The following is a 27226-nucleotide window of genomic DNA, read 5'->3' as shown; positions in this document are numbered from 1 at the left end:
CATGCCTCTGGTGCAGGGATGTGATATGAAAGTTTTAATAAATAAATGTGATATGCACACGCAGGTAATGAAAGCCTTTGTCTAAAATATTAAATAAATGTGCTAAAAAGTAGAATATCTTAAGCAAGAACAATGTGTTATTCAGTGTGACACCCATAAATGAACAGGATCTTATATCCTCATTCTTGGAAGAGGAAGGCAGTAATATGAACTTATACAGGTATCTAATGAGATACCACATTGAAAACTGTGTAATTCTGAAAATCACGTTTACAATAGGGCAGTGCAAAAGAGGATGACCAAAATGATGCATGGCCTGCACTGTAAGCCATACATAGACTTAAGGATTTAAAGATGTACTTTTAAGAAGAAAGATGGGAAAGGGAGATTTTCAAATATCTGGTAGGCTTCAATACTGTATCAGAAGTTAGCGATTTCCATAGAATAAAAACCTTGAGAATAAAGGGTCGTAATGTGAAACTCAAAGGACGGAGGTTCAAAAGGAATGCAAGAAAATACATTTTCACTGAGAGGAGAGATTTCAGAAACCAACAGTGACAATTAAAGCTTGGATAAGAGAGTAATAAATGGACCTTGGTGGCAGGCAGGAAGGAGGAAGAAGAGATCAAGTAAGACCGGTGAAAGCACAGTGGGCCGGATTTTAATACCTACGCGCGGGCGTACATTTGGCGTGCAACCCGGCGCGCAAAAATGTACATCCAATTTTATAACATGCGCGCGCATGTTATAAAATCCAGGGTCAGCACGCGCAAGGGGGTGCACACTAGTGCACCCCCTTGCGCATGCCGAGCCCTAGTGGAGCCCCGATGGCTTTCCCCATTCCCTCCGCCCCTCCCCCCCCCCCCCCGCTTGAAAAAAAAAATATCCCCGCACCTTTATCCCAGAAGTTACGCCTGCCAGCTGAGTGCCGCGCTCAAGCCCCAGGCCCAGCGGCTGTAGAGAGGCCTCTGGCCACGCCCCCACCCCCAGACTGCCCATTTTTTCAAGCCCCAGGACTTACACGTGTCCCGGGGCTTTACGCACGTGTAACCACCCCCCGGATTTACGCGTGTAGGCTTTTAAACTCTGTCCCAGTAAGACACAAATGGGCATACTGGGTGGACCAAATGGTCTGCCAACATCTTCTGTTTCTAATATAGATCACCACATGATTATATCTCTATCTGTAATATATTGCTTCAGTTAAAAAGCAAATGCATTAGGCAGATATAATCATTATTGGTAAGGAAAAGTAATGTTGCCAATGTCAACGGCAAAGCCTGGAATGAGATGCATCTGCTGTTAAAGCCTGGGGAAAGGCATGGCTACTGCCTCGCAGGTAGGCCTGGGCCTGAAGCGAGATGTCACATCCTGGGGCAGTTTTCGGCCATTGGGCCATCTAGAAGGATAGAGGCTGAAAGGAAGAGAAAGTGCCAGGAAGCTGGGAGAGAGAGAGAAGATATGGGCAGAAGATTACCTGGAGGAATTGGAAGAAGCTAGGAGGATATTGGAGAGAAGAGGGTGACTGGAAGCAGGGGATATTGTCAGGAGCAAGGGTTTGGCGGGCAGAGTACCTGGAAACAGGGGAAGATGCCTAAGCCATCAATGAATGCTAATTGCAATTTCTAACAAAGTTGACAGCTTGATCAAAAGAAGCATATTGTATTGATCATGCTCTGAGTTTCAGAAGGTCCATTCACAAATCTCAGAAGGGTAAGACATTTTAGACCTGATTTTAAAAAGCATTTACACACTTAAAATTGGTTTTGAAAATTGCTACAATATATGCCATTAAACTGTCCATAGAATATTCACGTATAAGTATACTTTATGCAATTAAATGGCTTTTTAAAATTGCTATGATAGTATGTAATCCCTTTTAAATGTGCTTCCATTATGAATTGATGTGTACCTCAAGTTCTTTCTTCAGAATTATCTGAGGTAATACTAGAAGATTCTGGATGGGCATTAGTTTAAAAGAGCCTGCTTTTATACTTTTTTTCTTTATTGGACTTTTGTCCGGTAGTATCGTTAAACTAAATAATTGATTTGGAGTTCTTTGTGCACATATCCTTTATAGACAGAACTTCTGTTTCTAGGTGTTTTTAAACTGTAAATGTAGATGTTTATTTTTCAGGCAATTGGGTGTTTTTGGAGGTTACTAAAACTAGATGTTTATCGGTGTTTTCACAGCATCAATAGTATTTTTAGGTGCATTTTTGGTTGATTCAGTTTAATAAAGCTTAATTCTATTTTTCATGTAAAAAATAATTTAAGAAAACTGAGTCCAAGCACACTCACGGTTTCCCAGCACTTTAACTCCCTCCCAGCAATCCCCCCACAGCCCCTTCCACAGTCCAGACACAGCCCCTATAGTCTCGGCTTTCACTTTGCAGCTCTCTTTGAACTGCTGGCTGTAGCAGAAGCAACTGAAGGAGTTTGCTGCTGGTAAGCCTTTCCCACCCATCTTTTTCTGCTTTTATTGTTTTCACTGAGAGAAAGTGGAGAGAATGCCACCAGCAGCCTGATGATATTGCCTCAGGGAACTGGAAAACTTGCTTGGGCTGCTGCTTCATAGCTAGCAAGCAGCAGGGCAATGACATCACCAGTGAGACAGATCTGTTTGAGGTGGAGGTTTGGTTATGACCAAAAAAAACTAATTCCTCATCGGAGGTGTTTTATCAAGGATTTTCAGTTAGAAAAGAAAATCTGAAGCCACAAGAAGTAGTATAGCTCCAGGTTATTTTTCACCTTGCACTCTGGCCAAAATGTGAAAGTAGCCTTTGTCTCTTTACTTTCCCATCATCCCCCTTTCTCCTAGGACAAGCAGGATTGTAGTAGTCCTTACAGATGGGTGAAATCGGATGGATCCCGGTACAGAAAACTTTTGTCAGTTTCTAGAAGCTTTGACTGGCACACACTGAGCATGCCCGTCATGCCACTATCCACTCGTCCACGTGAGGTCCCCCTTCAGTGTCTCTCTTTCTGCGGTGCAGTTGCTTTGCAGTTTTTTGGAGCTCTGCTTCATCTTCTCTTAAAATAGCATTATTCTTCTGTTCCAACGTCTGATCCCCCTTCTCCGGTTGGTGTAGCTCCTCAGCGCAGAAGGTGAAAATTGTTCTCCCTTCTTCGTGGTCGATTCCCGGTGTTCCACTTCTCGGTGGCCCCCGGTCATTGACTGCGTACCAGTTATTTTTCATGGCGTCATCTGACTTTCATCTGTGCCCCCAGTACCTGTGGACCATGTCCATCAACGGAACCGCAAGAGGTTTGCATCCTCTCCCTGGGGGCATCGCATGACATTCCAGGGTGCCAGCTGTGCGAGGCTTGATAAAATGGAGAAAATTTTGGTTCCAAAATGTCTGCTCCATTCACGCCCACATCAGAGTCTTCGACACCTGGGGGTCAAGGGGAACAGCTTGATAGCTACCCCTCTCTACACCCCCAGTAGCATTATCCAGGGACCGAGAAGGCGGTGACCAGCCCTCCCTCGTCTCGCCGCTTTCAAGAACGTCAGGATCCTCAGCCTCCTTGGCGCTGGGGAAAGACTGGGCCAAGCACCATGGAAGATCCCAGAAGCATCAGCACACGGCTCTGGTTCTGGTGGCGGCTGCCATACCGCTACCGAAGTAACTCCGTGGTACGGAGGCCCCATCCTCCAATAGACCCTGGAGTCCCAGGTGTTCCCCACTGATATTCGTGCCAGGCACAATGTCCCCTCTGGAATCTGAGGAGATATCTGTGACACCTTGTCCCCTCTCTCAATGCTGTCCTCACCAGACTTTCAGGAGGATTTGGTCCACACGGTGCAGAGTGCCGTGCTCCAAGCCCTCTTTAACGTTGAGCCACCCCCGCCACTGACCCCCATATCTGAGCCGGAGCCCACGCCATCTATCTTGGTACCTCTGCTTGAGTGTCTGGATGTCCTCCTTGGTGCCAGAGGGATCTTTGGTTCCCCAGCAGCCACCGATGCTCCCCTCACAAGCTATCCCCATCATTGGGTCCTGCTTGGAGGAAGAAGCATCCGGTGCCATAGTCCCCAGGCCTTCACCACCAGAGGAAAGGTGTTGATCTACTCCAGAGGACCTCTCCTTTGTGGGTTTTGTCAAGACCATGGTCGACGCTATCCCCTTCCAGCTTCTCATGGAGGAGGATGCATGACCTAAAATGTTGGAGGTCCTCCAATTTGTCGATGCTCCTAAAGAGAATAGTGACTGTTCCCAATTCATGACATCTTTAAGGATCTTAACCTTCGGAGGTGGGAACACCCGATATCCATTACTCCAGTGAATAGAAGGTGGACAGCACCTACCTAGTACAGCAGGCCTTGGATTTTGAGAGGTGCCATCTCCCTCAACAGTCTATGCTAGTGGAGTCCGCTCTCAAAAAAGCCAAGTACTCTCGCACCCATGCCTCTGCCTCTCCGGGAAGGGAACATAGGGAGCTGAATGCTTTGGGTAGGAAGGTTTTTCAGGGCGCTATGCTCATCGCCCATATTGCCGCCTACCAGTTGTAGATGATCCAGTACAACCAAAACCTGTGGAAACAGGTTCAGGATCTAGTGGAACGATTGCCACCACAGCAACAGGAATCATTCTCTGCCATTGTATAGCAGGGTCTTGAAGCTGGGAAACACAAGGTAAGATCCACCTATGATGTTTTTGAAACAGCAGCCAAAATAGCTGCCGTGGGCATCAGCGTAGGCCTGGTTTTGTGCTTCTGACTTAATGACCAGAGGTGCAGGAGAAGTTGGCTAACCTCCCATGTACAGGTGAAAACCTTTTTGGTGATAAGGTCAGAGATCTGGTAGCTCAGTTGAAGGATTACCATGAAAACCTTTAACAACTCTCCGCTAGTGCTTCAGACCCTCCATCCTCTCAAGAAATCTTTCAGACCAAGTTTCAGGAAGTCCTTTTATCGGCAGCGGAAATATTACCTCCCTCTCCTCTCAGACTCGCACGCCCCATGCTAGCTCCAGGGGCCACTTCCATCAACAGCGAGCGACTAAGCCAGCCCCCCAATAGGCCCTGGCTACAGGCTTTTGACTGGAGGTGAGAGAGTATGGGTCAGCAGATCGTACCCTTGGCGCTAGATCCTCCAGTGGGAGGCAGACTTCTTTACTTGGCCCACCACTGTTCGACCATCTCTTCAGACCACTGGGTCCTTACCATAGTTCGCCAGGGGTATTGACTAAATTTCAGAAGGATCCCAGTGGACTCTCCCCCATGTCTATCGGTGGGGTTTGTCCGCCCAATAGGTCATACTTCGGACAGAGCTATCCGCCCTTCTCACAGCGGAGTGTAGAGTCCGTTCCTCGTCATCAGCAGGGCCGAGGATTTTATTCGAGGTACTTCCTCATACCAAAGAGGGTTGGGGGCTTGCGCCCCATTCTTGATCTCAGGGCGTTGAACAAATTCCTCAGAAGAGGAAAGTTCAAGATTGTTTCTCTGGGCACTCTGATTCCCCTCCTCAAAAGAGGAAACTGTCTCTGCTCCCTCGATCTCAAGGACTCCTATGCCCACATTGCCATTTTCCACGAACACAGAAAGTACCTTTGTTTTGTGGTGGGGAAGGCTCACTATCAGTGCATGGTACTGCCTTTTGTTTTGGCTTCAGCCCCTCGCGTCTTCACCAAGTGCCTGGCAGTAGTGGCAGTGCATCTCAGGTGCCATGTGATGCATGTCTTACCATACCTGGACGACTGGTTGGTCAAAAGCAAATCCCATGCAGGGGCACTGGGCACTTTGGCCCTGACGATGCAGGCTCTGCAATCTCTGGATTTTGTCATCAACTACCCGAAATCTCACCTCTGCCTGTCTCCCCGGCTGGACTTCATAGGAGCTAGGCTGGACATAGCTCAGGCGAAAGCATTCTTGCCCTGAGATTGGGCCCTTGCACTATCTTCATTGGCAACCTTCATGTGCAGCAGTCTGAATGTAAGTGCCTGCCTTCTGCTTCGCTTGTGGGGCCACATGGCAGCTTCAGCCCATGTTACCCCCATTAGCCCGCCTTTGTATGCGCAGAACACACTGGACGTTGCAGTCGCAATAGCAGCAGGCATCCCAGGACCTCGAGGTCTGTGTCTCCATCACACAACCTCTGAAGATCTCTCTGTCCAGGAGGGAGAATCTCTCCAATCTAGAGCAGGGGATTCCCTTCCAGGCTACCCCTTCTCAAGTGGTGCTTACCTCCGATGCCTCTCCTCAGGGCTGGGAACCCATGTGGATGGCCTATACACACAGGGCCACTGGACTGCTCAGGAACCTCTCTGCCAGATAAACTTCTTAGAGCTTCGGGTGATTTGTTACACTCTGGGCATTCCAAGATCAGCTGTCCTACAAGGTAGTCCTGATTCGAATGGACAATCAAGTTGCGATGTGGTATATCAACAAGCAAGGAAGTATGGGGGATCGTTCCTCCTGTGTCAGAAAGCGGTACAGATCTGGTCCTGGGCCCTGTTGCAGGGGATGTCTGCGAGCAGCGTACCTGCCAGGGACACTGAACATGCTGGCAGACTGCCTAAGCCACTCTGTTCAGCTGCATGAGTGGTCCATGAATCCAGATGTGGCTACCTGGTTTTTCCGCCAGTGGGGAACCCCGGATGTGGACCTCTTCGCCTCCCCGTACAACTGCAAGGTGAGCAATTTTTGCTCCCTTTTCACGTGGGACGGCCATCCATCCTCCAACACCTTCATCCTTCACTGGAGAACGGGTCTCTTGTACGTGTACCCTCCTCTTCCACTCCTCCTGAAGACTCTCCTGAAGCTTCAACAGGACCGAGGGACCATAATTCTTGTGGCACCCTACTGGCCCAGGCAGGTCTGGTTCCCTCTCCTCCGGGACCTGTCGATCAAGGATCCCAACGGACTGGGGACCGTGCCCGACCTGATGACTCAGAATCAGGGCACCCTGCGCCATCCGAACATTCGGGCGTTAGCCTTGACAGCTTAAATGTTGAGTGCCTCCCTAGACCTTCAGCTCCTGGACCTCTCGGAAAACGTCTCCCAGGTGGTGGTGGCGGCTTCCAGAAAGCCTTCCACCAGGAAGTCTTACAGGTTGAAATGAAAGAGGTTCTCAGTCTGGTGTGAGGGGCATGGCTTACATCCATTCACATGCCCCCTTCCCAGGTTCTTGGTCTATTTGTGGCATCTTTCTGAGTCTGGGCTTTATCCACCTCTGTCAGGGTTCATCTCGGTGCAGTTAGTGTGTACCATCGAGGTGTCGCTGGCACACCCATATCGGTTCAACCCATAGTAGGTTGCTTTATGAGGGGTCTGCTTCAGCTAAAGCCCCCTCTTCGGCTAATGCATTCTCTTTTTGAACCCTTAAGCTCTTGCAACCTGAAGTTCCTCACCTTGAAAGTCATATTCCTTGTGGAATTCACTTCGGCTCGTAGAGTTAGTGAACTTCAGGCCTTAGTTATGTACCCAGGAAAAGGAAAAAACTAGCCAAAATGATGGATACTGCTGTGATCTGTATAATATGAACAAAATTAAACTAGATTAACTCTTTATTCAAAACTTGAAAAAACATATTTTTTTTTTTTAAATGAGAGAAAAGACCCCAGAACTGGCATGAAATCTTGTAATGAACAGATATCAGTCTAGCCAGTAAGTTCAATCCCTGGTCTAATTTATCTCTCTTTTTTGTTTTTTATAAAAACGTGGACTTGACTATTCACGTAATTAATCTATACATCCAATGAAATCTTATATTTGCTTCCATAGATTGCTGTCAGTTTAAACTTATGACTTGTTTAGTTGAAAACAGCTGTACTCTAGAAGTTCAACATAGCCCAACTTAATCTTAGGTGGGTATATCGTGTGGTGAAGAAACAGAACAGCTATTTTTGATTATTGAAAGCACGTCCTGAGAAAAACACTTATCTGTCTGTTTCAAGTTGATTCTTTATGAAACAGGCGTGTGTCATCATGGATTTTGAAAGTTGTTATCACTGCCCGCCAACGTTAACGTTTCGCAATGGACACTGCATCAGGGCGGAATGATTTTATCACATCCTTCTGGCTTAATGTTCGGGCTCAGTTTTATAAAAAAACAAAAAAGAGAGAAATTAGACCAGTGATTGAACTGACTGGCTAGACTGATATCTGTTCATTACAAGATTTCATGCCAGTTCTGAGGTCTTTTCTCTCATTAAAAATTTTTTTTATGTTTTTTCAAGTTTTGAATAAAGAGTTAATCTAGTTTAATTTTGTTCATATTATATAGATCACAGCAGTATCCATCATTTTGGCTAGTTTTTTCCTTTTCTTGTTTCATTGATACTAGCCTCCCCTTTTTGTGTTTTACTTAGTTATGTACCCTCCACACACGAAATTCTTTCAAGCTCATGGGGTGCTGCGTACGCATCCCAAGTTCCTGCCTAAGGTTGTGACTGATTTTCACATCAATCAGTCCATTGTTTTGCCCACCTTCTTTCCAAGGCCTCATTCCCATCCAGGGGAACAGGCTCTTCATACTTTGGATTGCAAGAGGGCTTTGGCTTTCTATTTGGAATGCACAGTAGGTTACAGGCAATCCACTCAACTCTTTGTTTCGATAACAATAGATTGGGAGTTGTGTTGGGCAAACAGACTCTATTTAACTGGCTAGCGGGCTGCATCGCTTTCTGCTGCGCACAAGTAAGCCTTCAGCTTGGAGGCTGAATCAAAGCTCACTCTGTGAGGACCATGGCAACTTCAGTAGCCCCCTACAGACTGTTCCCGTCACCAAAATTTGCCGGTCAGCGATACGGAGTTCCCTGAACACATTTGCTGCCCACTACTGTTTGGACAGGGATGGTTGACAAGACGGCCAATATGTCCTACGCAATCTTTTCCAGACTTCAACCCAACTCTTCCTACCTCAGGCCCTTTGGTTGAAACCAGGCTGTCTCCCTACTGACTAACAGCGCCACAGTTGTACCTGTTGGCACCTTGTTCGGTACCTGTTGGTCTTGGTTGTTGCTGGAAGTCCACTGGAGCTTGGTATTCACATCCGTAAGGACTACCATTCTGCTTGTCCTAGGAGAAAGCGCAGTTGCTTACCTGTAACAGGTTTTCTCCCAGGACAGCAGGATTTTAGTCCTCAGGAAACATGCCCACCACCCCGCAGAGTTGGGTTATCCTGTGTTTTGTTTTATTTTTTTGCTCGTATTTTTTCTCTGTTACGAGACTGAAGGGAAACCTTGCATGGATGTGTGGATAGTGGCATGCTGGGCATGCTCAGTGTGCCAGTCAAAACTTCTAGAAACTTTGACAAAAGTTTTCTGTCCTGGCCTCCATCTGATGATGTCACCTATCTGTGAGGACTAACATCCTGCTGTCCTAGACCTGTTACAGTTAAGTAACTGTGCTTTCTCATCTTCTGCATCTTTGTCACCATGATCCTGCTTCAACAAGAAGAGGTAGAAAGTATCTGTGTATTCCCTTTGACAAATCGTAGGCTAGATGAATACAAAGTAGGATAATTAAACATGTTACTTCTTCTAGGGCCTCCAAAGATGTGTTCTCTGTTGTCATCCTAAGAATCCTTAATCACTGGACCCTATGTCAGAGTCTGATGTGCTACTTGTGTCTTCTCATCACCCTGTTAATGCCTCCTTGGCACCCTTATATCTGCTTTCTTCTAGATGTGACTGTTATCATTAATGAAGTTAAAGCAGCTTTCCCTTCCTAGAAACCCTGCATGAATCATTGTCCTCTCCCCTATTCTTAACTCTGTAGCTTGCATTTTCAGACTGTCCAGTGCAGATCCAGGGAAGGTTGAAGAAGGAAAAGGAAGGTTTATGTGGCCTTAAAATTTCAACATCTGGTAGTAGACTGTGAAGTAGCCTGATGTCTTCACTTCTTTAGTGGAAGGGGATACTAAATGACTTTGCCTCAGTCTTTTCCCTCATGGTGAAATTAGAGAAATTATTTGATCATTGGTCATCAGATCAAGCTTCATTCTGGATAGAGTCTGCAAAATCGTTTTCTAGTTCCCACCCTCAGATCTTGGGAATTTGTGCTTTGGATTATATGTTCTTTAAGGCCCAACCTTCCTCTGGACAAGCAGCATTTGTATATAGGAGGAATAGAAAAATCCCCATCTCAGGCTCCCTCCAACCTTACAGAAGCAGGTGAAAACTTTGACAGAAGGCAGCCATAATTTCTGGGAGTAGGCCAAGCCAGGGAGACTCTAGTGTCTCCTGAATGCCTACCATGGCTCCTCAGGGTCAGGCTGTTGAGGAGAAAGACTGGTGCTGCATTGTATGAGCAAGAGTGCACAGATTAGCTCAAACCCGTGCCTCATCAAAATTGCGCCCATTGATCTACAGCCTGCCTCATTGGACTATGGTTCTTGTTCTCAGGGACAGCTGCCTCACCAGAACACCTCCAAAGGCAAGCATTCTCATGCAGCCTATGGAAATGCCACTGGGTTTACTGCTGCAGGACTGTTCTGCTTTCCCACTTCCCAGCAGGCTGCTGCTATAAGACTGGCACTCCCAAATTTGGTCAACAACACAGCCACACTTTACAAACCTCCTCTTGCCCTGTTCATTTAATATAGTGAGTCAGCCACGCTTGCCCCAATATCTGTGTCCTCTTCTTTTGTCTCCTTGCCCAGACCACTGAGCGTTTGCTTTGGGCATAGCCCTACAAGTAGGACTGCTGCTTGGTGTACCCCCTTCCTGCTCCCATCTATTTCAGTGTGTGCAAGGGAGACAGGACGTTAAGAGTGGGTGGACAACCAGGTAAGCACCACGATGTGCTCACATCATTCTTGCAAGATGCAGCCAGGAAAATTCCCCTTTTTTGTTTGCTTGTTAGCAGCTTTCTATTTATTTATTCATTTTTGTTAGACAACCCTTAATTGTCACAAATGCATGAGTCTATTATGGCTACTTGTCTTCACAGAATATGAATTTTGTCACCTCTGTTTGTTCTTTCCTAAGAACACCTCCATGGACTTACACTATCTTCCCAATTCCCCTTTAGGGGACTGTGGTATAGTGCCATTGTGATTGCTGAGTCACACTGGCACTGCACCACATATATGCGAAAGCTTTGGAAGATTATCAAATAATGTACATAACACAGGTCATGTGACCCACAGGCAATTGCTCCATTAAGCTGCTGTCATCTGAGAACAAACATTACAAGTAAGTAATTTCACTTTTACTGTTTCCCCATTTAGTAGAGATCCAGTGTTTTGCAAAAGCCCACATTATCCCTTGGGATAGGTGAGGTTTTCCATTTATTTATTTACCATCTTCATGTGGTTATTATTTTGGATGTTATTATTTTGGATGTTGTTTTTTGATGTTATATTTTGGATGTTATTATTTTGGATGTTAACCGCTCATGTTAATTATGTTATTACCCCCATATATCTTAATCCAAGTTAATTCGACCTGTTCATTGTAAGACATTTACTTGTCATTGTTGTTATTGTTTAAAATGTAAACCGAATTGATCAATAATTTTGTTATTGGAAAGTCGGTATAGAAAAATGCTAAATAAATAAATAAATAAATGTTAGATTTTTTTTGTCTGTTTCTACACAAAACAATTCCTGTCCTTATTAAGAGAGAATATTTTGTTATAGTCTGTTCTAAAATTGATATTTTTACAATAGCTCAAAATAGGAGAAAAGGTACAAGCATATCCAGCAGAGGGCACTATACCAAAAGCACAGACAAGGCATAGCAAAATTGAATAGGAGCAGTCCCTCTACTAACAGATCATAAAGTTGTAAATATTATCGTTGGAACTTAGTTCTATGTAAAAGAGATATGAGTGTCTTTATAACTCATATCATAGAGCTATAAAGACACACATATATGTATTATTCTTATGGTGGTACAATAAAAAGGTAATATAGAAACACATGTAGCAATACTTTGAAGCAGTTCTTGATATGCAGTGAGTCATAGGTAGAGCTTGAAGGATTTTTATATCCAAAATTATGATAAAGGTAATTTACTTCCAAATGATTATTTTATTTAAATATCAGATTATTAAATACAATTATTGTGACTTAAGTCTACAGGAGCATTTTAGATTTTCAAAAATTTAAATGATCTTGACCTCTGGACAAGAATATGAACCGTACAGGCTTTGAATGCTAAAAGGAAGACGTTCTCAACTACTGCCAATTGTTACATTTTCATGGCTTGCAGGTAGACCCCGTGAGCCATGGCACTCGTCCCTGACTCCTCCCAGACCCTCTCTTCATGGGAGGATGCCGCTGAAGCCTTCCTATCTCTCCCTTGCAACTGGATGCCGCCATCCCCACTTGGTTGTAGAACCCCTTAGGAGCGCGCACCAAACCTGACTCCTCTAAAAGGGCCCATAGCAAGAAAGTGGCCGCAGCGCCCTCTGACATCATCCTCACTTCCCTATAAAGGGCTGTCCTGGACATCCCTTCACTGCCTCAATAACATGTTGTCTACAGTTCCTGTAGAGTGAATCGCTTTTTCATGTCTGTGTTCCTGTTTCTGCTTTGTGCCTCTTTCCCAACCTGCCTAGTGTCTCCATCCTGTTCCCCTCCTCCATCCTGCCCTACTGTCTCAGTCCTTCTCTGTGTATCGTCCACCTATCCTCTGACTGACTGTTGGATCTGACAGTCACCTGAACTCATTCTTGCCTGCCTCTGACCCTAGCCTGGCCCTGGATCTCCCTTCTTATAACTACCTAAGAGACTCTCACCTATAACCTGCTGGACCCCGAGGGCTCCACCTAAGGGGAAATGGGCTGCTATAGGTGAAGCTCCTGACCAGGCTCTTCCCAGCCTAGGTCTGCGAGCTGGTGGTGAGGACCTACAGGGTCTTCCCTGTCGGTTGAGTCAACCTCACTCCAGTAACAAGGATCCACAAATCTTATATAATTACACAAACACAAAACATGGGAAACATCTTTTGAAGTTCTTTAATAAAGATACATTTTTTTCTAACAGATAGGGTTTACAGCTCATGCAAGAAGGACCTATTTCTGGCAAGCCAAACTTTCACTTTTAGAGAAAAATGGTTCTAGCTCTAGCCTTATAGGACATAAACTGCTTTTTTTCCTACCTATCTGTCCTGGTCTATCCTTTCACTCCTCCTTGTGAACTCCGCTCATCTTATCTATACCTTTTTCCTCCATTGCAAACTCCTGACTCTACTCTTTCCACCTTGCTGCTCTGAAGCCCTGGAGTTAGACTTCTTCAGTCAGTGCATCATGCCCCCCTTCTGGCCTTCTTCAAATCCAGTCTAAACCCCACCTTTTTTGGATGCTTTTAAATTTTAACCCCTGGTTCTCCTGATCATAAGAATATGCCATACTGGGTCAGACCAAGGGTCCTTCAAGCCCAGCATCCTGTTTCCAACAGTGGCCAATCCAGGCTACAAGTACCTGGCAAGTACCCAAAAACTAAGTCCCATGTTACTGATGCTAGTAATAGCGGTGGTTATTTTCTAAGTCAGCTTGATTAATAGCAGTTAATGGACTTCTCCTCCAAGAACTTATCCAAACCTTTTTTAAACTCATCTACACTAACTGCACTAACCACATCCCCTGGCAACAAATTCCAGAGTTTAATTAGTTTTAACCATTTTCCATAATAAATGAAACGCCTTAAGCCTCTTATTAGTCTTTCTTGAATAGAAAGGACTGTTTATGTATATTTATATAATGCTGTATATGCCTAATAATGCTTTAGAGATAAGTAATTAAAGTAGTAACTGCTTAAAGCATGTTCAATTATTTGTCTTTCATTATATAATTAAAATTAAGTATATAGTTGACTTTGTAACTTCAGCAAGGTAATTCTTCAAGCTTTGACGAGCAATACATTTACTTTGACACAATACAGCTTGCCTTGCTATTTATGTAGCGCCACTACTCGGATTTCTTTCTGTTTATTTGAGACTACTGTAGATAATTTGAATCCGTGGAGTTCACAGCAATAATCAAAGCAAAACTATGTGGGTATTACATCATTTTGGACAACTGCTTTAGTTGGGGATTTCATTAATTAAGTCTGTTGAAATAAAATTTATTTCCTAAAGAAAAATTACCTGTAAAGATTTGTATGCTTTCCCTGTAGGTAATTTTTCTGTCTGAAACAGCAACCTTATTTTTAATAATCAAAATTCTTCTAGGACCAGCAGGATGGTAGTCCTCACTGATGGGTGACATCATCAGATGGAGCTCAGTACGGAAAACTTTTGTCAAAGTTTCTAAAACTGTGTGGCTCCCGATCAGGGCCAGTGCAAGGTATTAGGTATTCTTAGTGAAACTTATAGCCTTGAGACCCCTTCCCACCCCCCCCCCCTTACCCCCTCTCTCCATAGCCCTCTCGACACATAATTAAAAATTATGTATTTGTAATGCAAAAAGGACATGCAAAGTACATTCTTCTGAGGTAGAAATATCACATAAAATAGCTAGTATATTGTATTTACATGCACTACTGTGGTACCAACCGGAAAACACTGGAAAAAAACCATACAATACAGTAACCTCCCACACCAAAACAGCATTAATTGCCAGCACTCACAGTATGTATGTATGTATTTATTTATTTAAGAGCTTTTATATACTGATGTTCATGTACTGGTACATATCACGTCGGTTTACATAGAACCAAAGTTGGAAATTACATCGAACAAGAAAATTAGAAAAATTACATCGAACAGGAAAATTAAGAAACAAGATAATTACATTGAGTAAGAGTGTGCAAATAACAGGGCTAACTTCGTGAGAACTTAGATAAAGCTGAGGAAGACTTAAAATGTAAAATATTACAAATAACAAAAATAAGTCAACAAAATTTAAAATTATGAAATTATTATAAATAACAAAAGTAATAATCCTACCTATGAAAAAGGAAACACTGCAATTATGATAGCAGGCCTTAAAAAAACCAATATACTCCCATCGGAAAAACAGAATAATTAGGCTGCTATAGATCCCTAAACAGAAACTATATGCTAGCAGAATACCTCACCTCAGTCACACATGCAGAACACAGACAGACCACCATATACAGAATAGAGAGACCATAAAATATAAACATAAATATGCAAACAAAAACTGAACTGGAAGCCAAACCCTTTATGCAGTGTATCAAAACAAGCATCACCATTCCTCATAAAACAATAAAATAAATAAATATAAAATGATCATAATTATAAAACCATATGAATCAAAATAATACATATTTCAATACTGCTGACATAGAATAATATCCAATAATTAACTCAAATGAATTTTAAAAAATTAACTAAACACCAATACAATATTTCAAACCAGCAAACACATCAAATAACACCCAATAATTAAAACGAATAAGGATTTTAAAAATCCCCCACTCTCCATACCCTGGGAGCTTTTGATTTCCACTCATCCTGAGACTGTCATTGATTAGTGGGGGGCAAAGAGCACGCAAACATTCTTCTTTGTCATATAACACACAGTCGCTCACACCCATGCTCTCTCTCACTCTCTCACACACACACACACACATACACACACATCCAGGGACCTTCTCTCGTACGCACACCCATGCACTTTCTCTCGCACTCGCACACAGATACACACTCCCATGCATTCTCTCTTGCATACAAACACACACCCATATACAATCTTTCTCACACACAACCATGCACACTCACTTGGGCTCTTATACACACATACCCATGCACACTCACTCTGTCTCTTACACCTATGTACACACTTTCTCTCTCTCACACACACATATATAAATACACACACCCATGCACACTCTCTGACACACAAACTCATACTGGGCCTCTCTTCTTCGGGTCACCAGCGGGATGGGGTCCACTGACTGCTCTGTAGGGCCTCTCATTTTCTTCTAGTTGACGGCTCTGCCAGTGCAGGCCACTGTTCTTAGGGCTACCGACAGGATGGGGAACGCCAACTGGGCCTGTTCCTTGCTTCACGCCGACGGGGGCTGTTCCTTGCTTCATGCCGATAGAGCCTGTCCTTTGCCTTGGACTGATGAGCTTGCAGGGCCTGGATCTTTTGCTTCTGAGGCTCTGCTGGCACCCGGCCACGCTTCTTTTTCGGGTCACCAGCGTCCCTGTAGGGCTGCTTCTTTTCTTCAGGTCAGCTCTAGGTGTATTTTGTTCTTCGTACCAACGGCGCTGAAGATCCTCTCTTTTTCTTTGGCTGATGGTCAGATCACAGCATGCCTACAGCAGTAACTGGGGTAAGGAGAAGCCCCAGGAACAGCAAGCAAAGGGTGTGCAAGAATAAACAGCCTTGCCACCTGCTCCTCCTACCGAGCCCCAGTGTAAAGCTCCCTCTACAGCTGGGAAGACCAGACATCTCATCACCTCTCTCATCAACTGGGGAAAAAAAACATAGCAGATAATATACACAAATAAAAAGATTTCAGAAGTCTAAAATCTGGGCTATTTCCCATTTTATTCCTCCGTTTGGCTTCCATACAGGAAATAAAAAACAATCTGTATAGTCCAGAAGAAATCCAGACAGTTGGCAACCCTAGGGACAAATGAACTGGAACCTGATTAATCATACAATGAATTTGCAACCCCCAAAAGAGAAATTTGTAGAAACAAGAATTAACAAGCCATGGAAAATGCTGACAGTTATAGAAATTGTATATTCTGCAAATATTTGAATCTTCAGGTTTTCCAAGTCCTTGATGATAAGCTTTATTTATCCCACTCTAAATAACAGAGATAAATTGTTAAGACTGTATAGTATCTACATTAATAATCATCTGCACTTTTGCAAGAAGGAACTTCTTGGAAGATGTTACTTTGGCAGATCTTCCTATGGAATCACAATATGGGCATGGGCTTTTTTTGTATCTCAGTTGATTTCACAGAATACAGAAGTATTTATACTTTTAGGAACATAAATTCCATACTGGGTCAGACCCAAGGTCTGTTAAACCCAGCATCTTGTCTCCAACAGTGGCCAATCCAGGTCACAAGTACCCAGTGGGATCCCATAGAATAGATCCAATCCTTCTTGCTCATAACCAAGCTAAGCAATGGCTTTTTAAATCCATCTATGCTGTTTTCACCACATCCTCTGGCAATAAATTCCACAATTTAATTGTGCACTAAGTGAAACTGTACTTTCTTCGATTTGTTTTAAAAGTGCTACCCATTGGCTTCAGGGAGTGTCCCCTAGTCCTGGTATTATTAGGGTAAAATAGCTGTTCCAAACTTACCACTCATTATTTTATAGACCTATATCATAGCTTCTCTTAGCAACATTTTTGCTTTATATGCTGATTTTATTTGTATTTATTTTTTGTTATAACTTTGGAACTGTATGTCAAATAGTTGATTTCTAGCCAGTGAAGCAAGCAACAAAGGTAGCGCATATTTAATTTGTTTGAGATGTAACGCCGGTAATTCTTGCACACACAGTAGGGCTTAATTATTTTCTGGCCTTACTATCAAAAGATATTTCATGGTGTGTTTTGAGTGTGTGGTTCAGAATTGCTTCTTGTAAACAAGGTGATTTTACTTCAAATGCCTAATATTTTGGCACTGCAAGGCAAATAGTCTTCTCAGTTGCTAGAATGAAACATGTAACAGAATGCGGTACATAGCATATGAGGATGACTCCCAGTAATTTCTCTACATTACTTAACTGCTCAAGGTTTGAAGGTATTTCACTTAACATTAAATTTAAAGTTGCTTTTAAATAGGTACTTTAAAAACAGTTTCTGTGAGTAAATAAGGAAAATTCATTAACACACAAAGAACATGAACAGTTTTTGATAAGAAATACATCTACGTAGTTAGTGATAGTTTTGTTGTACTGCAAATGGTGAGTGCTCAAGAAGAAAATATTTGGGTAAGATCTTAAGCTGTGCATTTCTAATTATGAGAAGAGTTGGCCTCTGAATTCGTTAAATCTGCTGTACACTGTACTTTGCACTTTGAACTTTGCAACCTTTGATTAACTATGGTTGTTTCTCATTTGTGTGTATTTTTTTGTGGGAGAGAGGTAGAATGGTAGTTAAATTACATAATTTATTATTAGACCATATAAAAATGATTGCTTCTGCCAGCATTCTGTCACATATATTTTTGTACAACTTATAGTTGTCAAGCTATAACACAGTACTGCATATGTCATGCTTTAGCATATTTACTTATCTTCCATCACTGGGAAGTCAAACTGCATAATTTTCTACTTAGAGCAATTTTAGGCATGAGTGAGGTAAAAGGAGAAGTCCTTAGTAATACATATTACATATTTGTAATTTCTGAACATGAAATCCTGTGGTTCTTTGCTTTTTAAAATCTTTACTTCTGCAAAGCATTAAAATGTTTAAGTTCAATGAGTTGTAATTAAGACAGGAAGCATTAAATCAGAAGTTGCCTCATAATATGTCCTGTCTTACCTCCTGCAGTGAGGCTTCCCACCTAGTTATTTGTTGTCTGGGATGGGGAAGAAAAACACCTGCAGCAGTTTCCAGTCAAGCATTTTTGGGTTCCAACAAGAGAAATTCTGTTGCAGCATCTTTTAAGGCTTGGCAAGAACCTTAAGTCCTGATGCTGATGACCTGGGTGGGGAATGAAGGGCATTAATCATGCAGGGTCCCACATCACCATTTTGGCAGATGGACTGCATGTTGGGGCTCCATGAGTGCTATCTTAGAACCAAGTTTTACAGAAGTGTAAGACCCAGAGGCCTGGAATTTTGGGGGAAGGGTTGTTTAACATATGAACCTATTTATGGACTATAGGAAAGAGGAGATATTTTTGTCTTTTTTTTTTTTTCAAGTTAAATTGCATTGGTCCATGTCATCAATGGATTTTGCACCTTAGACCAGAGCCTCCCAGATCATTCCTTCATTAAAGCAGGACATCTGCTTTGACCTCCTAAACACTTGTAGGTAGGGGAAAGCCCACAGGATAAATTCCCAGATGAATCTAGGTGTAATCCAGGCTCTGTGTTTCAGGTTACAGTCTTGTTTTAGGGCTAGACCATCTAGATTTACACACATAGCTGCCTGTGGGAGTAGGGTGAGCATATATAGCTGCCTGTGGAACTAGGGTAAGCTTTATTATGATTAAGAGCAAGCCCATTTAGAAAACACATAGCACCAAGCTTCAAGCCTCCTAAACAGACTATTTTGCCTGTTCTATGTAGAAGGTGACTCATAGAGAACCATGAAGAGTTTTTAGACCTTAAGGGAGTAAATGCTACTCAAGTTGGACTTCCAATACCCTTTTTGAGTGTCTGCATTGACATCCCTGAACCAGGATGATGTAAAGGGCTTAATCTTCTGAATCAGAAAATCCTAATAGTCTCAAAGCTCTCTCTGTTGTCAAAGTAAGAAATTATCCTTTGCAGCAACTATGTTTGCTGGTATAGCCTGACTCATTAAGAAAAGCTAAAGCTAAGGATTAAGTAGAATTATTATTATTATTATTATTTATTTCTTTTATATACCGACATTCAATCGAGATATCACATCGGTTTCCAGATAACCAAGAGAATAGGGCGTAGTCCGCCCTATTTTACATTATAACATGGTAACCAAAAAACAATTATAACATATTATAACAGTAGTACATGGCTCAAGGTCCTTATATAGATTCTGAGGCCAATCATGATGGCAGTCTTCACACATTGGTAACATCATTTGATGGAGGCTGGCATGGAAAATTTATATTAGAGCTTCTAGAACTTTGAGCCTACTGAGCATGCCAACTCTATATGCCATTATGCCACATATCCACACTGGGTCCCTTCAGTCTTTTTTTCACAGATCCATTGAGTCAGGATTTTGGTGTCTATTGCTCCTGTTTCTGGATATTTTAGGGTTTTGCCAGATTTGCAGGGTCATTTGTTGCTGATCCCATGATTTTGTCCCTCGTAGGTAATCTAGGTTAGGGTTTTTGGTTGTTTTTGTACTCTGTTCTGTAGTGGTGTGCCATCAGTGCCTGCCGGCCTTCCAGTCACCACCTCCATCAAGTTTGATTTTACTTCCCTTTTATTTCAGCCAATAATATCTAGCAGGTTCCAGCGATGTCCTCAGTGTGCAAAGACTTTGTCTATCACAGACCCCCATGATAAATTTATCTTGTGCCTAGGGGCATCGCATGATGTCGAGGTTGTCGCAAATATGCAACCATGACTCTGAAAGGATGCTAGTCCCAAACTGAACTCCTTAAAAAGCATTTTGGGCAATAAAAGACATCGGCATCGGAGGTATTGACATCAAAGGACCACAGAGCTACATTGATGGAGGGAGCATCATCTGCATCGAGACTGTTGGTTGTTTCGGTGCCACTGACTGATGGGGAACCCAGAGCCAGGCCTTCATCTAACTTTTTCCAATCGAAGAAGGCATCTGGTTCCGCCTTTTCAACACCAGAATCAAGGAGATCCCATTCTCATGATTGAGGGAAGTCTAGGAAGCATTGGCGTCTGTCTCCAGTGGTGCCTCATGCTGGGAGCAAGAATGATCCTGTACATGCCAAGAAACACCATAAGCGATCCCATGGCGAGGAGAGTTCATAGTCTAAGCAGGCCAGGGACACTCAACAGCTACCACTGATCCATCTCTCTGTTCCGAGAAAGACGTGGTCAACCCTTCTGCCTCTCAGGTGGTGTTGGCATCAGCTATCTTTGAGGAAGAATTAGATAGAAAACTCAGGCAGGCCTTGGAGAAGGTGCTGCAGGGCCATGGCATCAAAGGCACTGAGGCAGATGCTAACCAGCCTCTGCTCAATTCCTTGTAGGTCCTCGATTCCTTACAGGTACTGGATCTGATGCCAATGCTCAGAGAGGGATTGGGGTCAATTACCATTGCCCGCTGTTGATCACCGCTTCATTGGGGAAGTAAGCTTCTCCGGGCCGTTGAAGCTTCTTGGAATCCAGGCCAAAACAGCCAAGCGTATCGGTCCTTGAGACCTTGGCTTGTAGTCGAGCACTGAGGGAGTTCCTCACCAGTGGCAGACCAGAGTGATTCAGACTCCAAATACCCTTGGAGGTGCAGAGAAGGAAGACCCCTCCTGAGGATCTCTCCTCACAGGTTTTATCAGAAAAATGACTGAAACCATTCTCTTTACTTAACAGATGGAGGATGAAACCAGAAATAAAATGGACACCTTTCAGTTCATGGAGCTCCCTAGGGAAGTCGTGGCAGTCCCAGTCTACAAAGCCTTCAGGTTGGTACAGATGAGGATATGGGAGAAATCCCTCTTTGTGGCTCCTGTTGATAAGAAGACAAACATGATTGATCTTATCTAAAAGGCTCCCGGATTCGAAAATAGACGGTTGCAACACTAATCTGTGGTGATCAAATCCGCTGTCAAGAAGGCCAAGAGTTCTAGAACTCATTCTTCCTTGCTCACAGGGAAGGAAACTAGAACCATTGACATCCTTGGGAGAGAGGATTTTCAGAGGCCTATGCTCCATGTCTGCATAGCTTCCTTTCAGCTCTTCCTGGGTCAGTCTATGCGGGATTTGCTGAAGCAAATGCAGGGCATGGCAGAACAACCTCCTCAAATGCAGGAAAATGCCCTCAGTCACTGATGAACAAAGGGTTAAAGTGTGGGAAATGAATGGTCCACTCAACCTTTGATGTTTTCAAGATGGCATAGAGTGTCTCTGCCATAGGGATTGGAGCCTGCAGACTTGCCTGGCTACGGTCCTCGGATCTCCACCAAGATGTGCAGGAAAAACTTGCTGATGTGCTATGTACAGGAGAGAATCTCTTCAGAGACGAAAGACGTCTCCGAGATCACTGTGCAATGCTCCAGCAGCTCTCTGCTAGCACTCAAGACTTGGCTTCCTCCTCTAGGAGGTACCCAAGGACAGGGCAGAGGAAGCACTTTTTCCAGCTGATTAGGCACTATCCTCTACTCCCTCAGTCCCATACATAATAGACCACATTTGACCACATAGCCAGTTTCCTGGTACCTGTGCAAGAAGACCTTCTGGTCAGAGGGAGGTTATGGTTTTATGTAAATCGGTGGCCAAGTGTAACTTAGGACATGTGACATCATAATCAAAAGGTACAGATTAAACCTATTGATTTTCCCATACTCGCCACATCATGAGCTGCTACAAACTGAACTCTCTCCTTTCTTACTGGCCAATGAGAGCGAGCCTGTTCCACAACGGCAAAGAAGGATGGGGATTTTACTCCAAGTATTTCCTTATTCCAAAGAAAACAGGGGAATTCTGTCCCATCCTAGATTCAGGGATCTTGAACAAATTTATCAAGAGAAAAGTTCAAGATTGTTTCCCTGGGCACCTTAATCCCTTTTCTTCAGAAAGGGGAGTGACTATGTTCTCTTAATCTAATGGATGCCTATATCACATAAAGATTTTCCCTGGCTAAAGGAAATATATCAGATTCATCACCTGCAGTACTGCATTTTTACTTTTGGGTTAGTGTCTGCCCCATTTGTCTTCACAAAATGCCTATCCATGGTGGTGCTGCATTTAAACAAATTGTAGGTGCACATGTATCCCTATCTAAATGATTGGCTGGTCAAGAGTGTATCTCAAGCAGGAGCTGAGGAATCAATGTATATGACCATCCAGGTGTTGAAGTAACTAGTGGTGTTGTCAACCACTCCAAGCCTTATCTGAGCCCGTCACCTTAATTGGAGTTTATCAGAGCTCTGCTAATCACAATTCAGTTAAAAGCCTGAATCATTTTTCTCAGGTAAGAGAAATGTCCTCCATCCCAGACAGTCGGGTTTTAGGAGGGTTTATAGTACAGAAACTAGTTTAGTGGCATTGACCAATGAAGTTAGGATGTACTTGAATAAAGGGAAGAATGTTTTAACAGTATTTGACAGTGGTGCTGCATTTAATTTATTCTCCAAGGACAAGCAGGATGGTAGTCCTTACACATGGGTGACATCATCAGATGGAGCTTGATGCATGCCCTATACCCCGGGTCCATGCAGGGTCCTTCTTCAGTCTCTTTTCTGCAGAGCTGTAAGCCTCGGGTTGATTAAGCTCTTAAAGATTTTGGGTGCCTGCACCTCTGAATGTTGGCTGAGCACCTAGGACCCCATCCCCTGTGACATACATTGAGGATGAGGGTGCCTGGGGGGATAATCAGAAGGTCTTCCTCTGAGGGCTTGGATGATTGCCTGTCAGACCCTTCTCCTTCAGAGGAGTGAAGGAAGTCTCCACCTGAGGACTTAACCTTCACAGGTTTTGTGAGGTTGATGATGTAGGCTATCTCGTTCCAGCTGTTGTCAGTGGAGGATGACAGGCACAAGATATTTGAGATAATTTGTGGAGGCTCCTAAGGAGATTGTAGTGGTCCTGGTACATGAGATCCTTTTTGAGTTGCTGCTGAGGATTTGGGAACACCCCCTCTGTCTCCTGTCAGTAAGAAGGCGGATGGGGTTTACCTCATCCAGAAAGCTGTTGGATTTGATAAGTGTCAGCTGCCCCAGCAGTCAGTGGTGGTCTAATCCACCCTCAAGAGGGCCAAATGCTCTCAGACCCACTCCTTGGTGCCCCCAGGGAAGGATCACAGAGCATTGGATGCTTATGGGAGGAAGGTGTTTCAAGGCGTCATGCTTATGCCCACATCACTGCCTATCAGCTCTATATGAGCCAATATGTGCAGGACATCTGGAAGCAGGTGCAGGAGGTGGCTGAGCAGTTGCCTCAGCAGCAGCAAGACGCCCTCATGTCTCTGGTGTGCAAGGGTTTTGGAGTGTGGAAAACATGAGGCCCATGTGGCCTACAATGTTTTTAAACCGCATTATGAGTCTCTGTAGCAGGAATCGACACCTGCAGATTGGCATGGCTGCGGGCCTCGGATCACCGACCGGAGGTATAGGAATGACTTGCTGACATGCCATGTACAGGAGAGAATCTCTTTGGAGATAGGGTGAGGAACACTGTGGCCCAACTCCAGGACCATCATGAGACCCTCCAACAACTCTCCATCAGCGCTCCGGACCTGTCCTCCTCTTCCAGGAGGCTGTCGAAGCAAGGGCCAAGGAAGTCCTTTTGCCAAAGAAAGTACTATCCTCCACCTCTACCCCATTCTAATTATCAGAGCTCTCACAGCCGACCCAGATAGAGAGCTCCCAAGCCTCAGCCGGCTCCTCAGTCAAACCCAGGGCCAGGGTTTTGACTGGGCCGCAGGGGTGATGAACCCTCTCTATGGTCAGGGGCAGGCTGCAGTTCTTCGCAAACCAGTGGTCCGGTATAACCTCAGGACAGTTGGTTCTGTCCCTCGTCTATCAGGGGTACCAATTAAATTAATTGATGTCCCACCAAATTGCCCTCCTTACCCATATTGGGGCCAGTAGTGCATCAGGAAATACTGCTAGCGGAGCTCTCCTCACTCTTAATGGCCAGAGCAGTCAAGCCCATTCCACCACGACAAAGAGGGCAGGGATTTTACTTCAGGTACTTGGTGATTCCAAAGAGAACAGGAGGACTTCGTCTCATCCTAGACCTGAGAGCCTTGAACACATTTCTAAAAAGAGAAAGGTTCAAGACTGTTCCCTGGACACCTTGATTTCCCTTTTGCAAAAAGGGGACTGGCAATGCTCTCTCGACCTACAGGACGCATGTACCCTCATTGATATCTTCCATGGTCACAGGTAGTGGAGGAACAGCACTTCCAGTACCAGGTGTTGCCTTTTGAGCTCATGGGTATTCAAAAATGCCTGGCCGTGGTGGCGGTGCATCTTCGCAGAATGCATGTTTTTCCCTATCTGGACGATTGGTCAAGAGCACGTCTCAGGCAGGGGCAGCCAGGTCCATGCGCTTGACCATTTGGGTGTTGAAGTCACTAGGGTTTGTTCTCAACTACCCAAAGTCCTATCTCAGTCCGTTACCCCAGCTGGACTTCATTAGAGCCCTGCTAGACATGGCTCAAGCCAAGGTCTTTCTGCCACGCCAGAAAGCTGTCACAGTAGTGGCCATTGCAACAGAAGTTCAACAGAGCGGGCAGGTATCGACTTGGCACATGTTGAGATTGTTGGACCACATGGCCGTGACCATCCATGTCACCACTCCCTTGGCATGATTACACATGCGCAGAGCCCAATGGACCCTGAAGTCTCAGTGGTGGCAAGCCACACAGAGCCTCCAAGATTGCATCCAAATCACCCTGTCCCTCTGAGACTCCTTGTCCTGGTGACAGGTACTTTTCAATCTGGAACAGGGAATCTCCTTTCGGAGTCTTCCCACTCAAATTGTGTTAACCACAGATGCATCTACCCTGGGGTGGGGAACTCATGTGGATGGGCTCGGCACGCAGGGTTTATGGTACGCTTAAGAAAATTCATGTCAAATCAGCTTCCTGGAGCTCCGGGTGATCAGATATGCGCTATGGGCTTTCAGAGATCGGCTGTCCAACAAAGTTGTCCTGATCCAGACTGACAATCAAGTAGCAATGTGGTATGTCAATGAACAGGGAGGCATGGGATCGTACCTCCTATGTAAGGAACTGGTCCAGATCTGGTCGTGAGCCCTGTCCCACAAGATGGTGCTCAAGGCCATGATCCTGGCCAGGACGGAGAAGGTGGTAGTGGACGTGATGAATCGAGCCTTCAGACCCCGTGAGTGGTCCCTGGACCAGGAGGGTAGCGAATTGGAAATTCCACCTCTGGGGGCAGCCCAGATTTCGAGTGTTTGCGTCCCCTGCAATAGGAATTTATTTATTTATTTATTTATTTAACAGTTTTTTATACCGACCTTCATAGTAAATAACCATATCGGATCGGTTTACATTTAACAGGGGGTATAACTGAAGGAAACAATTCGGTTAACAATAGATAACAATAGATATGAATAAGTCAAAGTTACAATCAACTGGAATCGAGAACTTGGAAGCTTATAATAAGCTGGAAGGAAGATAAAGGTAAATGATAATAATAAATGAATATGATAGTGAAAAACGGGTTAAAGCTTGACGGTGCTTTAACCTGGAGGAGCCAGGAATGAACCTTAGAACCTGGAATGAACCTTAGTTCTGCTCCTTGGCCTCAGATGCACTCGCCTGCCATTGAGGCAGAGGTCTTCTGTATGCATACCCTCCAATTCCCTTAGTGGCAAAGACTCTCTTGAAGCTTCGTGAGGACAGAGGGACTATGATTCTAATAGCCTCATTGGCTGAGACAGGTCTGGTTTCCATTCCTTCGGGAGTTGTCCATCTGGAGGCTTATCATTCTGGGGACTTCCCCAGATCTCATCACTCAGGATCAGGGCAGGCTGTGGCATCCCAACCTCCAGGCCCTGGCATCCCAACCTCCAGGCCCTGTCGCTCACAGCCTGGATATTGAGAGGTTAACTCTGCAGCTGCTTGATCTTTCGTAAGATGTGTCTCGGGGCCTGGTGGCTTCTAGAAAGCCTTCCACTAGAAAGTCCTGTGGACTGAAGTGGAAGTTTTCTGTGTGGTGTGAGCAGAAGGCCCTAGACCGTTCTCCTGCCCCTCACAAAAACTGCTTGATTACCTTCTACACCTATCAGAGACTGGCTTAAAGACTGCCTCTGTTAAGGGTCCATCTTAGTGCAATTGTCACTTTCCACCACGGTGTCGATGGTGCGCCCATCTATGTACAGCTTATAGTTTTATGTTTTATGCAGGGCCTGCTTCAGTTGAAGTCTCCCAAAAGGCCTCCCACTGGGTCCTGGAACCTTAACTTGGTTTTAGCTCAGCTGATAGCTCCTTTTGAGCCGCTGTGCACCTGTGACCTGTAGTACCTGACCCGGATGGTCATATTTTTGATGGTGATCACTTCAGCATGCAGGGTCAGCAAGCCCCAGGCCTTATATTAAATCCCATCATGACAGGGTGGTCTTGTGTGCACACCCTAAGTTCCTACTTAAGGTGGTGATGGATTTCCATCTTAACCAGTCAATTGTCATGCCAATATTCTTTCCCAGAGCCCATTTGCACCAAGATGAACGAGCAGTTCACAGTTTGGACTACAAGCGAGCCCTTAGCCTACTATCTGAAGTGAAAGAAGTCCATAAACAGTTCATCCATATTTTTGTTTCTTTTGACAAGAATAGGTTGGGTGTTGCTGTTGCCAAACAGACACCATCCAGTTGACTGGCAGATTGCATCTTCTTCTGTTATGCCCAGATGGGACTACATTTTGAAGGTCATATCAAGGCTCATTCTGTCAGAGCCATGGCAACAGAAAACAGCAAGGTAAGCAATCCAATAAAGCCGTGAGGAAACAACAAAAGAAGGGATGCCACAGAAAAGTGGCATCCAAATCTTTTAGTGG

General features: G+C 44.3%; 1 protein-coding gene across 2 annotated transcripts in view; it reads left to right on the top strand.

Annotated features, from left to right (window-relative positions):
• The window catches only part of RBPJ (recombination signal binding protein for immunoglobulin kappa J region), a 316830-nt gene that overhangs the window by 248866 nt on the left and 40738 nt on the right, over positions 1-27226 (top strand). The gene's annotated exons all lie outside the window — the stretch shown is intronic.

This window comes from Rhinatrema bivittatum, chromosome 1 (genome assembly GCF_901001135.1).
Source record: "Rhinatrema bivittatum chromosome 1, aRhiBiv1.1, whole genome shotgun sequence".
Taxonomy (NCBI): domain Eukaryota; kingdom Metazoa; phylum Chordata; class Amphibia; order Gymnophiona; family Rhinatrematidae; genus Rhinatrema; species Rhinatrema bivittatum.
Note: the sequence above shows the minus strand (reverse complement) of the source record. Positions and strands in the feature narration are given on the sequence as shown.